The following is a 13173-nucleotide window of genomic DNA, read 5'->3' as shown; positions in this document are numbered from 1 at the left end:
CCGGCTTATTTATATAGGAGTTTGTAGAAAAACAGACAGATATATCAGTACCAAATATTTACAAATACACACATACACACACAAACAACAAATAAATCTTTTGACTTCAAAAACTCCAGGAAAAGTTGGTTATTTATCGCTATTTATCTAAGTTAGACTCAAAATGGCGCCTCTGCTCTCGCTTTTCTTTTTCTTTTTTTTAGTCCAATGCGAGGCAACTTGTCCGCGCAGATGCACATAACACAAACGAAAATAAACCACTCGGTGTAAAGCCTGTTCCGAATGCTTTAAGTTAGCTGTAAGTAATATTGGCTTCACACCGAGCTTATACAACAAAATAATGAACATGCTAATGCACACAACGTAGCATTTGACTCACCAAATCCTTGTCAAAAAAAAAAAAAAAAAATAACTAAACAAAATCCAGCGACACAACAGCAGGTGAACAAAATGTCCATCCAAAAATCTAAAGAAAACCCAACATGGAACTCTCAAAAATAGACTTTAACTCCTGTTTGCTTTTTTTCCTACTGCTCTCGACTCGACTTTTCTGTTGGCTGTGTTCCGGTCGTCTGCTTGTTCTCCCGTTAATCACACTCCCTCCAACAGGGGGCGTTAAGTGCTCAGCTGTCACTGTTACACTCGTAAAGTAATTTGAGCATTAACCACTTTTGAGATATTATGTTGCCTTAAGCAAGATTATTATTCATTTGTTTACATTCAGTATTAGTCTAACCTTCATTTATGTATGATGCTCATCTAGGTTAAAGTGACGAGTCGGCATACAGACAGGAGGTTGAGCAGCTGGTTCACTGGTGCAGTCAGAAACACCTGGAGCTGAATCCGCTCAAGACTGTGGAGATGACAGTGGACTTCAGGAGAGACCCATCGCCACTTACCCCCTTCACCATCCTCAACAATGCTGTTCCCACCACGGACACCTTCAAGTTCCTGGGATCCACAATCTCCCGGGACCTGAAGTGGACACCAAAACCAGCAGACACCGGTTCAGCTTCTGAACTCACATCACTAACAGAGACTTAGAGCAATTAATGTGCAATAACCATCCTTCCTCGTATTGCACTACACTAAACATTTCCACCTCGACTTTTCCTTTCCTTTTCTTTTTATGTTTCTTTTTATCTTACTGTCACAGGGTATACATATGTAGACTTGTATATATATTTTTTATATTTAGGTATATTTTAGACAGACTTGTATATATTTTATATTTAGATATTTTTAGGTATATGTGCACATTTAACAAATACTTGCATATCTATATATATCTATCCATATATATCTATCCATATATATATATATATATATATGTATATATATATATATATATATATATATATATATATGTATATATATATATATATATATATATATATGTATATATATATATATATATATATATATATATACTATGTGGACTTGTATATAGATATACTATATACTTGTATATAGATATATAGATAGATATATTTTACTCCTCCACTGTTTATAGTTTATAGTTCATTTATACTTCCGGTTGCACATTGTTTGTTTGTTTACCCTTACTTTTACTTATTCTGTAGTTTGTTTTTGTTTTTTTAACCTAAGTAGTGGGATGGAGAAAAACCGGAGTCAAATTCCTTGTTTGGCATGCACAAGTTTGGCCAATGAAGCTGATTCTGATTCTGATTCTGATTCTTGTTACTCTTCTGTCCCATAACCTCTGCTGTTGTCACACCTAATTGGTGCTCTGTCACGTTAATACTTTTTGTGTGTGCCTGCAAAGATTAAAACTGATTATCACTGGTTCTAGTCTGATCAGATTAAAAAGCAGCTGTGTAGCCCTCAGAAACGCTGACAACAATATTCATCATGAATATCCTGCTTTCTCATTTTGCATATTTTTCATTTCCTGTGGCGTTAAAAAAACAAACAAAAACCCAAACCTATTTGGTCTCCAAGCTCTTTACTTCCTGTCTCCTCTCTTCCTGGGTTTCCTTCGCAGACTCACTTCTATTTCCTGTGTCAGGTCCCCGGCCAACAGCATGATTTTGCGGCAAATTCAGCCACATCAGGAAGTCGGCGGCTGACCTCTGACCCCATGTGTTTGTCATAATGGAGTGCTAGAGGGGTTTAAAAGCTTTCAGCGAAGGAGTCGCATAGGAAAAACACAGTGTCAGGTTGATAAGCTGTGCAGAGAGCAGCGGTGAGTGGAGGTCATTGAGGAGGAAGAGGAAACAATATGTCATCTGGCCATCAGTGGAGGATGGTATGCACGGTGGGGTGAGGAAGTAGGAAAGAACCTGTGGGGGTAGGGGGGTGGGGGTTTGTCAGTCCGTACCTGAACTTCTGTCTTCTTCTGCTGCTGTCATAATTCAACAAAGGAAATGTCCATAATCTTGAGATGTAATTTTTTAGGGAAGCCCGATCGGCCTCCCTATATTATTGGCTGGTAAAGGCAATAAAAAATAATATCAGAAAATATCAATCTTTTTAAAATTTCTACAGAATTTAGTAATCATGCCAAAGAATGAATTCCTCAAATTTTCTGGTAGGCTGGCAGTTTCTTTGTAACTGAGATCATGCGGGACGTCACACTTAAAATTAGCTATAACGTGTTCATTTCTAAGACAGCATATATCGGTAATGGTTGATATCGGTTGATGCCGGTGTCGGAAATTAGGAGTTGGACAATATCGGGATATCGGATATCGGTAAAAAAGTCAATGTCGGACATCACTAGTATTATTCTCTTCAATGTCTGCTTGAGATGATTTCTGGCTTCATTTAAAAAAAAGAATTTAACACTCTAATAAAGTTCTGACATTTGTCTCCCTCAGCTCCACAGACTTTCAAACGCAGCCAATGGGAAGACTGAAAGCTGCCGCTGGCCCTGTCAGGTGACCTCTCAACTTGCCAAGTTGGACGTTGCTGTCAGCATTTTCCTTTTCAATAAATCTCATCCACTTAAAAACAAAAAAAAGAGAGAAAAAAACCCTCCTCCAGGTGCTCCAGGCCTTTCTGCAGGCCAATGGGGCTGTCAGCGCCTTGCATGGCAGCAGCCAACCATTGGTGTATGAGTGTGTTAGTGAATGGGTGAATGAGAGGCCATTGTAAAGCGTTTTGGGGTAGAGTGAAGGTGCTGCAAAGTGCTATAAAAGTGCAATCCATTTTCTGCGGAGTTGATGGTTCTCTCAGGATTCTCTGGCTCCTGCCGCAGTCCAAAGACATGCAGAAAAGAAGATAAAAAAGAGTGAGATAGAGATAGATGTAGTCAGATTGGCTGACAGGCCAGAGTGATGAAGCAAGAACATGCAAATGTTTACAAAACAGCAGATGTATGGCTGTATGGACGGTTAGAGTTTGAGATTAAAGTGAAGCTATGAAGACAGTTGAAAGCAACTAGCAGGACCCGCTGGTTTAAGTCCCAGTGTTTGTGTAGTATAAGCTATGTGTATTTCATAAATGATAAATCAGAGCTCAGGCATCAGTGCCAGCGGTGGTCCGACGAGCCGCAGAAACGTCCTGCGGTGAATGTGCAGCTTCTCCGCCCAGCGCCCCATCGATCCGCCGGCCAGGAAAACACCAACATTTTAGTTATGAGTAAACCCCAAAAAAGGAAGCAGCTTTTGTGTGTTCATGTTGCTGAGGCGGTGCAACGTTCTTCCTCTTTTCATCGAGTGCTGAAGAGCAGGATTGGAAGGAGGATTGCGGTCGATCCAAAAAGAAAGCCTCAAAACTTCGGCAGACGTCCTTTATCTCCACCAGCGGAGGGGAAGTCAGCCGCTGTTTTTTGCTTCGGCCGAAAAGAAACTAACTTCATGATGAATTTAAGGTGTTTCTTGCTGCCTGAGTGGAGCAGCAACACCATGAGGATGTTTTTCCAAAGCGCACCAGATTTTGCTTCTGCGCTGTCCACAAAAATAGAGGCAGCCTGGATTGCTGTGGAGTGGTGACCCGACCCGAGACTAAAGTACATCACTGAGGGTCTGCGACCGATGGGACCGGCTGGCTCCGCCCACCGCTGCTCCAGTCTGAGCCCAGAACATCTGTATTCTGGTTGCTAATCACCGCTGGTGTCACCGCTGTGAGATCTAAATCCTCCATCTCCTCAGTGAGTGTATGTGTGTGCTTGCGCGTGTGCGCACGTGTGTGTGTGTGTGTGTGTTAGAGAGAGAGAGACAGTCGTCTGCTCTGGATCCCTCCGCCTGTTCAGCTCGTTAGAACTGCCCTCCAGCTAATCCCAGAGGGTGGGGAGGTGGAGTCGAGTGTCAGTTCTGCTCTCGGCAGCGAGAGAAGGTGGAGAGAGATGAAGTGAGAGAGCGGAGGGATGGATTTTAACCTCCTCTCCATCTGCTCCATCACTCCCTACACACACACACGCACACACTCACACTTTCTTCCCTGCCTTTCGCCTTTTGTCTGCATATCTCCTGCACCCACTCGTTCAGCTACTCACTGGATTATGTGATTTGTGTGTGTGTGTGTGTGTGTGTGTGTGTGTGTGTGTGCGAGCGCACGCGCGTGTGTGTGCGTGCGTGCGTGCATTACGGATTTGGAATTTACATGATTTCCCATTTGCATCTGCTTTTGCGCAAGGCACACACACACACACACACACACACACACACACACACACACACACACACACACAAGTAGTGCGGAAAATGTGGCATACATGACCCCAATTTTCAGCTCCTATTGTAGTCGGAACCTCGCCTGATCTGGTCTGCGCTTGTTTACAATTATGACTTTGCATTATATCACACAGCGGCACACACAGCGGCACACACACACACACACTTGCACAACTCTTGCATATGTAAACTTGGCACCCTTTTCACTGTGCAAAAGGTTGTTTTTTCACTGTCCAGATAATGTTCATTTTATCAGTTAAAAATACAGCAGATAACATGAAAACGTCCTTTAAGCTAAATTGGATTTTTTTTTTTTTTACTTGCTGACTTTAAGAAAAAAATAATAAAACACCTCATGCTCTCTAATCTGACGCCCTTCAAATCATAATTTTCTCTTTTCTTTCTTTTTGTTCTTTCTCTGGAGTAAAAGCTCTAAATTGCTCTCTAATATTTTCCCCGCTGCCACTGCCACTGTACTGGGGGCCCAGACTTCTCCTGCTTGGGCCTCCAGAGTGTCTGGAAACATTCCTGAGAGTTCTGAGAACGCCGGACATTTTCCAGGATTAAAACTCTCTTTTACTGCCCTGTTTTTTTTTTTTTTTTGCCCTTATATTGTTTTATTCCTACTGCAACTTTTGTTTCCTAACTAAGTAATTTGCCTCAGGGCCCAGTGTGTAATATTTACGAGCGTCTGCAATTCAAGTTTTAGTGACTTTATTTCACTGCAAAACCTCCATCATTTTACTTCCTGTTTCCAATTCTTTCATCGATAAATCCTTTAAATTGCATCTCATAAAAAAAAACTTTTAACTGTTGTTGTTTTATGTGCTTTATGAGCACAAACACAACCTGACATGATTTCAGAGTCTCTGTGAATATAGAAACAGACAGACTTTCTTTCCTGGAGCGCAGCTGAACGGGACATGACGATGTTGCTCAGCTGCAGGGACTCACGGCTGCGTTCAGACATTCTTAAGTGTGACCTGCGCCGACCTCTCGCGCTGCACCAACTGGAGCAGAAAGCCTGTCTTCATAAGAGGAGAGGAGGGAAGGAGACACTCTGAGCCGTCGTCACGTAGATGTTAAAGCTGCGGACGGAGCCTGAGAGGAAGCCGGCGCTCACTCAGCCAGGTGGTGGTGGTGGGATGCTGTGCTGGTGTGCGTGTGTGTGTGTATGTGTGTGTGTGTGTGTGTGTGTGTGTGTGCGTGTGTGTGTGTGTGTGTGTGTGTGTGCGTGTGCATGTGTCTTCAGGTGTGCATGCCAAATATTGTGTGGCCTTGGGGTGTGTCTCTGAGAAAATATTCTGCTTTGTTTTTTTTCCTATTTTTTTTTCTTTCTTTTTTTTTTTTCTTTTTTTTTTACACATTTCCACCTTTATTATTCACTGCGCTGGCAGCCAGAGCTGCAGGCGGAGAGCCGAGCACCACCTGCGTGACTGGCCAAACCTAATAGATTCCAATGAAATTCACCCATTACTGAGTGAAATTCACTTTACTTTTCCCATCGTGGGAGTCGACTCCCTAGGAAGAAGAAAGGTCCGTCCTTTTATGATTTCTGGTTCCCTTTTCAGAAAATCTGGGAATGCAACGCAACATTTTTTTTTTTTGCTTTTGTTTTGTTTTTGCCTACATCCCCTCCACCCTCGGAAATACTGAATTTCATCTTCCTGCCAAAAACTCATCACGTCTCAGACTGCAGTGCAACAGCCTCACACGTCAAATGACCACAAAACCTCTCTGTAACTCCAGAGAGCAGCAAAGTTTAGCCCTTTGGTTACAGCCTCCTGCAGGATTAGAGCCGTAGAATATTTTTTACGTTCAAACACAACAGGGTTATATGTGCAATTACTGTTGATTTTTACTTGTTGCTTGCTTTCATTATTTATTGCTTCTATTTCTCTTTACGCCTCCTGCCCACTGAAAGAATCACCGTCTAGCTGCCACACCGTATCTTTGACCTGTACACGCCAAGATTACAATATTGCACAATAATCCATGTAGTTTTGGATTTCTTAGGTTGCAAAGGTCAACTTTACTCTTTTTGTGGTCAAACTGTGTCTCACGTGTTTCTGTGTAAAAAAAAAAAGAAAAAGAAGCCACATCTGCGAGACGAGCGTGTCCACAGTGCAGTGTGTGTGTGTGCCGGGCGCAGTGATCTGGGAGGGGGCGGGGTCAGTGAAGATCCCCGGGGTTTGAAAAGCTGGTATAAGGTGACCTTTGACACCGGGACAACGCCTCCGCTCTCTCTCTCAAACACTTGCGTGTTCGAAAGAGGCGGACTCGTCAGGAGCGAGCAGAGGAGACCTTCTGTACCATTCGGGCCACGTTGCCGAGTTGCAGAGGAGAATAATTTGGAGGAAAATGGTTTGCAGTGTTTATCCTTGCAGAGCTTTTTTCTTCCTACCCTCCGACAGACAACGTCAGCAAATGGGGACTAGTGAAAAACGCGGGATCGTTGCCAAGTGTCTCTACACCTCCTCGGGAAACCTTTCACAGCCGTGCATCAGGACGGAGACACGTGCGCGCAGCAGCGCCGTGCCGGAGCGCCAAAGTGCCCGTGGCTGCCTGTGGTGATTATGCAGCTCCTCGTGAAAAACCAGAAGACGTGGCAGCACGTCTCCCGCAGCTAACAAGCGAGTCGCTCTACACTTTATTTAGCTTCTGTAAAACCCACGTTCCGATGAAAACCGGGGAAGCCGTAAAGATCCTGCTGTAAAGGCGCAGATTATAGATCAGAAAAAAAAGACCATCAAACCAGGCAAGTGTTTAATGGCTCGGAGACCCTGCAGTATAAAATAAACAACCCCAAAAAAAAATTCAAAAAACTGCGTGGGATAAGTGAGTTTTTGTACGGCCTCGATAAGACGGAGACAAAGAGGAAAAATGTTTTCTCTTTCTCCCTGTGCTCTCAGAGCACGGCTCGCTGGGTTTGCAGTGTTTGAGCCATAGGATCCATCTTTTGTTCTGCAGGATCAGTCGTGCATTTCCAAAGAGTTCCGTGAGTATTGGTGCATTTACGAAGTCGTCAAAAGAAAAGACTAATCGTATCATATCGCATCGGTCCAGATCATGTGCTTCAGCACCACGGACAGAGATGGCAGAAGTGAGGCAACACTGGAAGTCATGACAATATTGTTTTTCTTTTGTTTTTTAGATTGGCCACCAGGACGGGCTCCACTGGGTCCGTACTGGAACACAAAGATGAACATTGTCACCAGAGCCTCCATCAACATATAGTGATGAGTCTTTAGTGAGTAAAACTTTTGCTTCTGCACGAACTGGACCTTGGAAAGTTGTATTGTCTTGGTGATAATTAGAACCGTCAGATTCCCGTCCATGAATCTATCAGGGATGACATGGCGTTCTCATTTCCTCTGGTTTCTTTTTCGTGCCAAATTTGTCACGTTTGTGTTTATATAATGACAAACCACCATAGATGCCAAGTCAACATAACATAAAAACAAAAACTCTTTGGAACAAGACATATTGCATGTTTTACATCAGCTTTTACCACAAATTTTAAAACAAAGACACAGTGTCAGAAATATCCAGATCCAGAAAACGAGTGCCCGGCTTTTGCAGCAGAGAACCTGTGCAAACAGGACCAAAAGCAATGCGTTGTTGTTGTTGGTAAAGACTGAAAAAGACCAAAGCGTTCCAGATCCACCATCAAGGCTTCTGCTGGTAAAAGAAAAAGACAAACAGCCATTTATTCTCATGACTTTATCCTGAATATTTTAAAGCCAATCAATGCCTCTAAAAGTTCCACACCGCAGGGCCTTTAAACCTTTACACACATTTTTCCTACTGACTTGACACTGTTTGTACTTACAAAAAAAAAAGAAGAAAAAGAAGCAAGCCCACTCCACCCTGGAGCGTTTGAGTGTTACATCACCAAACAGTGAGTAGCCGTGAATTCCCTCTGGCAGGTCTGGAAATGTGGTTATACATTAAAAAAAAAAGAAGAAAAAAAGGCATGAAGGACTCAATCTCAGCAAAGAGACCCCTCCTGCCCTTTACCTTTTCAAAAGTGGGCCAGTCTGAAGCCCACAGGGGTGTGTGTGTGTGTGTGTGTGGGTGTGGGTGTTATGTGCACGTGTGTGTGTGTTGCCTTCTTTTTTTTTTCTCCCCTCCTGTTTTACACGCTGCTGCTGACCCCTTCCCCCCCGCACTCCCTCGGCTTGGCATTTTGCCCCGAGAGGAATCCTCACCCACATGACAGGTGTAATTCCATTTCTGTGAAAAAGCTGAAAAGTTCTCCGGGTCGAGCCTCTGACAAATCGATGGCGGTCATCAGCCGCCGCCGGCTGCAGCGAATCTGTGAAAAAAAAAGAGAAAAAAGAACGAGCTGAAAGCGTTTCTAGGGGAAAACAAACAAACAAACAAACAAACAAACAAACAAACAAACACAAAGAAGTCTGAACAAACACTCGTCTCTCACGGCCACAAAAAATAGACACTAAAAAATCAATTTACTGTCTCCAGACGTCATGAGAACATTTAACGGTGCTTAGCCCTCTGTTTAGAGCTCCATGCTAAAAACCAATGTGCCACCTCTTTCAAAACAACTGGCACGTGAAATAACCTTTCAACTGTATTTGTACAGGGACACCATGGTCTTTCTTTACAACATAACGTGGTTAATGACCCACAAACCCCCTGCGTATTTAGCCCTCTGTTTACAGCTTCCTGATGCGAGATTGGACCTCAAAAACGGGAGACAAAAGCAAAACTATCTCACAGCTGTGGCTGTGATCACTAACCTGGGAGAGGCTTTTCAACATGTGTGACCTCACGCAGGGCTAATTGTGAGTGTTTTTTTTTTAAATGCAAAATACCTGAGTGGGTTGTGTGTGGGTGTGTGTGTGTGTGTGGGGGGGGTTACGGGCAGCGGCGATGGTTGGTGGTGCGGCATTGTGGGTGACACTGTCTCACATCCCGATCCTGCATCCCTGCGTCCGTCTCGCTGCCTCCCCCGTCGTGATTATCTCCTCTCACACTCCTCTCGTTGCTTTCCGCCTCACAAATCATGAAAATTGGGGAAGAGATAGTGGGAGCGGTGTGTGTGTGTGTGTGTGTGTGTGTGTGTGTTTGTGTTTGTGTGAGTGTGTCAGTCTGGGAGGGGGGGGGTGTGGTTCCGTCCACCAGCAGAGTGGATCTTCAGAACGGCTTCACTTGTCGTCGCAATTAACTCAGAAAGACACCTGGAAATTCTGGGGGGAGGAGTGGAGGGGCGGGGATGAAGATGAAGATGGCGTGTCCCAGTTTTTGTGTTTTTCTTTTCGGGGGGTTGGGTGGGTGGGCAAACCTCCTGTCAAGGAAGTCAGAAGAACTTAACACAAGCTGGACCTTCCATTTCCATATAGATTCCCTCTGATTCTCCACACTTGGACTGGCTTCTACACGTGACTCCAAATAATTTCATGCATCTCCATCTTGCTGAGCACCAAAACGTCGCCTCCTCCTCCAGCAGTTCTTGCACCCACTGCACCAGGACGATGAGGCGGGTTTCTCCCGGCTGGAGATGAAGGACCAGCGGTGGTGTCGCCTCGCATCCATCAAAGCACCAAAGTGATTGTTATTCATCTCTTTCTGTAAGAGTCATGTGCTTTGTTTTAGTTTCCCCATGTCAGGTGAGCCGAGTGGAAATGAACCAATCCAAAGAATGAACCGATCAGACTGTGACAGCAGGATTTATTCAAAGGGTAGGAGTTGAACTATGGTGGGATGGAGAAAAGAAAAAATACAATTTAATTCTGTGCTTTTAAGTGTGACTCCTTTTTGTCGAGGGCATGTGAAAGTGGGCGGCGGCCGTGGTTGGTCCAGGTTGTCACAGTCATTACACAAGAGGAAGTTTGTCACACTTTGTCAGGTGAGTTAATGGGCCTTTATGAGAGTTTGGAGATGTTGCCTCACATCTGAAGAGGTGGAAATTTTGATATTTCGCCTCATCAAGTCCAGGACCACGTGGAGGCAAAGACCAGGGAAGAAGACCGAGACAAGAAAATAAAAAAAAAAGAAAAGTGTTTAAATTCACCGTGACTATAGGACGAAACCAAGAAGTTCAAGTCAACTGTTTGCATCCTCCAAATCCTCCACGATGATTAGAAGCCAGTCTCGGAGCGCCGAGTGCAAGCCAGCACACAGTGTGACATGTAGGAGTTACAGTTTGAGCCATAAATTTGTTGTTAAATGTTTTAGGTCCATATGCATACAACAATAAGCTGAAATGCCGAGTCAAAATATGGTAAGAAAAAGTTCTGTTTTTGTATAGAAGTGTTTTTTTTTTTCTTTCTCATAGTTGAAGGGGCATCTAATGGTTTTGCAGAAACAGATTTATCAAATGGAAACTTCACTCTGTGCCTGCTTGTGTGTGTGTGTGTGTGTGTGTGTGTGTGTGTGTGTGTGTGTGTGTGAGTGAGTGATTGTTTTTTCCGGCCTCCAGAGCTCTTTGTCAAGCTGAGCTCTTTGTTTGCGGCTGCGGACTCCTCTCCTCTCGGGCTGCAGCCGAGGGGAAGCCCTGCCGTGATTGAACATAATGACGTGTGACGCCATTAAGCAGCTAATCAGAAACAGCAATGAGGCCAGGGATGATGGAGGTGACCAGGATGACGATGATGATGATGAACTGGGTGGAAGGTGGAAGAAACCTGCGCCTGACTGTTGGAAGGTGCTCATGAATAATTCTGATGCAGCTCAACTTGTTTCACCATCGTACAGTCACAGCCAATCTCTGCGCGTTCTGCTCGCTCTGTTAGGAAAAAGTGCTGATGCGAGCGAGACGTGGTGGAGGGAAGAATATCATCCGAACATTATCGGCGAAATGCTAATGAGCTCCGTGAGAATGACTCGTTTGCATCGCCTGTATCCACCAAGCCTCCTCATCCTGCAGGGGCCTGGATTTATCAAAATTAGTCATCATGGTCATCAATTGTCACCACCAGGGGGCAATGTGAGGAATTTTCTTCATATCAAAGGATCTGCCCCCTCTCAAAATGTTTTCTCTGGCTATGTTTCTCGGCTGGAGATGAATCCTGATGGTTTGTGTGACATTCCGTCTTCGAACTTTACAAAAACAAAAACATGGTGATTATCATCACATCACCAGCTGACTTGGCAAATGACTCGCATCGACTCACTTACGTCGCAACGACTTTCACATTTAATTTCCCGTAGTTTGACACGCAAAACATATGGCGTCCACTTCTGTTGCCGTTTCCAAGACATTAAAGACATTGCTGCCAAACGCATCAAACACATGCATAATTTAAAACGTGCATGTTCAAGGCCTGGCCTTTTTTTCTTTTTTCATTGCTGCGGTTTTATCCTCCCCTCCCCGCCTGCAGACCTGGTCCTCTGTTGTTACTGGCAAGGCAGAGAACAGTTCCAGAAGAGTCGGCGCACGCAGAGGCAAAGCCGAGATCCTTGAAACAAACCCGAATCTGTGTGCTGAAAAAAAAAACACACACACACACATGGATATAAGCTACAACCCAAATTGCAGGTGCACTTTCGGTGCAGTTGGTGTGCAGAACAGTTCTAGAACAGGGACTGTACATCTTTTGCTGCTGCTGCAGACATTGCATAAAAGAACACAGTATGGTTTATTAGCAGTAAATCAAACCCCTCGGATACAACCTGTAGTTGTTTACTTGCTGTATCGACTCAACTCGTAACCAGCAGACTGCCTCAGTCACAAGAAAGAGTCAAGATCAGAACCAAGACCCTTTCAAGACCAAGTCAAGTCCATGTCAACACCAAGCGCAAGTCAAGGCCATGTCAAGACCAGGGCCAAGTCAAGACCAAGAACAAGACCCTGTCAAGACCAAGACCATGTCAAGACCAAGACCATGTCAAGACCAAGACCATGTCAAGACCAGGACCCTGTCAAGCCCAAGACTAAAACATACCATTTAAGACCAGGACTGAGCCAAGATAAGCATCATATTGGTGAGAGTGAAGACAAGAGGTGGAAAAAAATATACTTTGTGGCCTGTTTTTTTAAATAGAGACATCTTATACTTTTGATGAAGGGCATGTAATAACTTGCCTGGTTTTTGAAATCCTATTGTTGTCTCAGGCACACCAGTCTCAAGTAGTAGAACACGGACGCACAGTGATTCATCTGTACATCAACTGAACTTTTTGAAGAAAACAAAAACCTTTGAGAAATAAACAAGTGTTTGTTTGTAGTTTGGAGGCCACAGCTGCCCAGTTCACTCTGCCGCTGAAAGGTCAGCAGTAACAATCCGAGCTCGGCGCGGCCACACTGCTTCCCGTTGTCGCGCCATTGATGTGTCGTCCATAACGGCCAATCAGCAGCTGGCTGGTCCCATCGACCGTGATCGGGCTGCAATAACAGCAAACATGGCACCGTAACGGCTTTCAATAGGCTCGTAATGCTTCGATCGACAGGCAGTCGCCTTTATTTACGAAACAACACGCCAATATCGTTTTCATAACAGGTATTGATCATGTCTGAGCCGCTGATCGCTCAGTCAGACAGAAGGTGTGCGTGACAAGGTGTGTGTGTGTG

This window comes from Nelusetta ayraudi, unplaced genomic scaffold (assembly GCF_046127955.1).
Source record: "Nelusetta ayraudi isolate G7.1 ecotype Tasmania unplaced genomic scaffold, CSIRO-AGI_Nayr_v1 ptg000011l, whole genome shotgun sequence".
Classification (NCBI taxonomy): domain Eukaryota; kingdom Metazoa; phylum Chordata; class Actinopteri; order Tetraodontiformes; family Monacanthidae; genus Nelusetta; species Nelusetta ayraudi.
The sequence above is the reverse complement of the archived record's forward strand: the minus strand, read 5'-3'. Positions refer to the sequence as shown.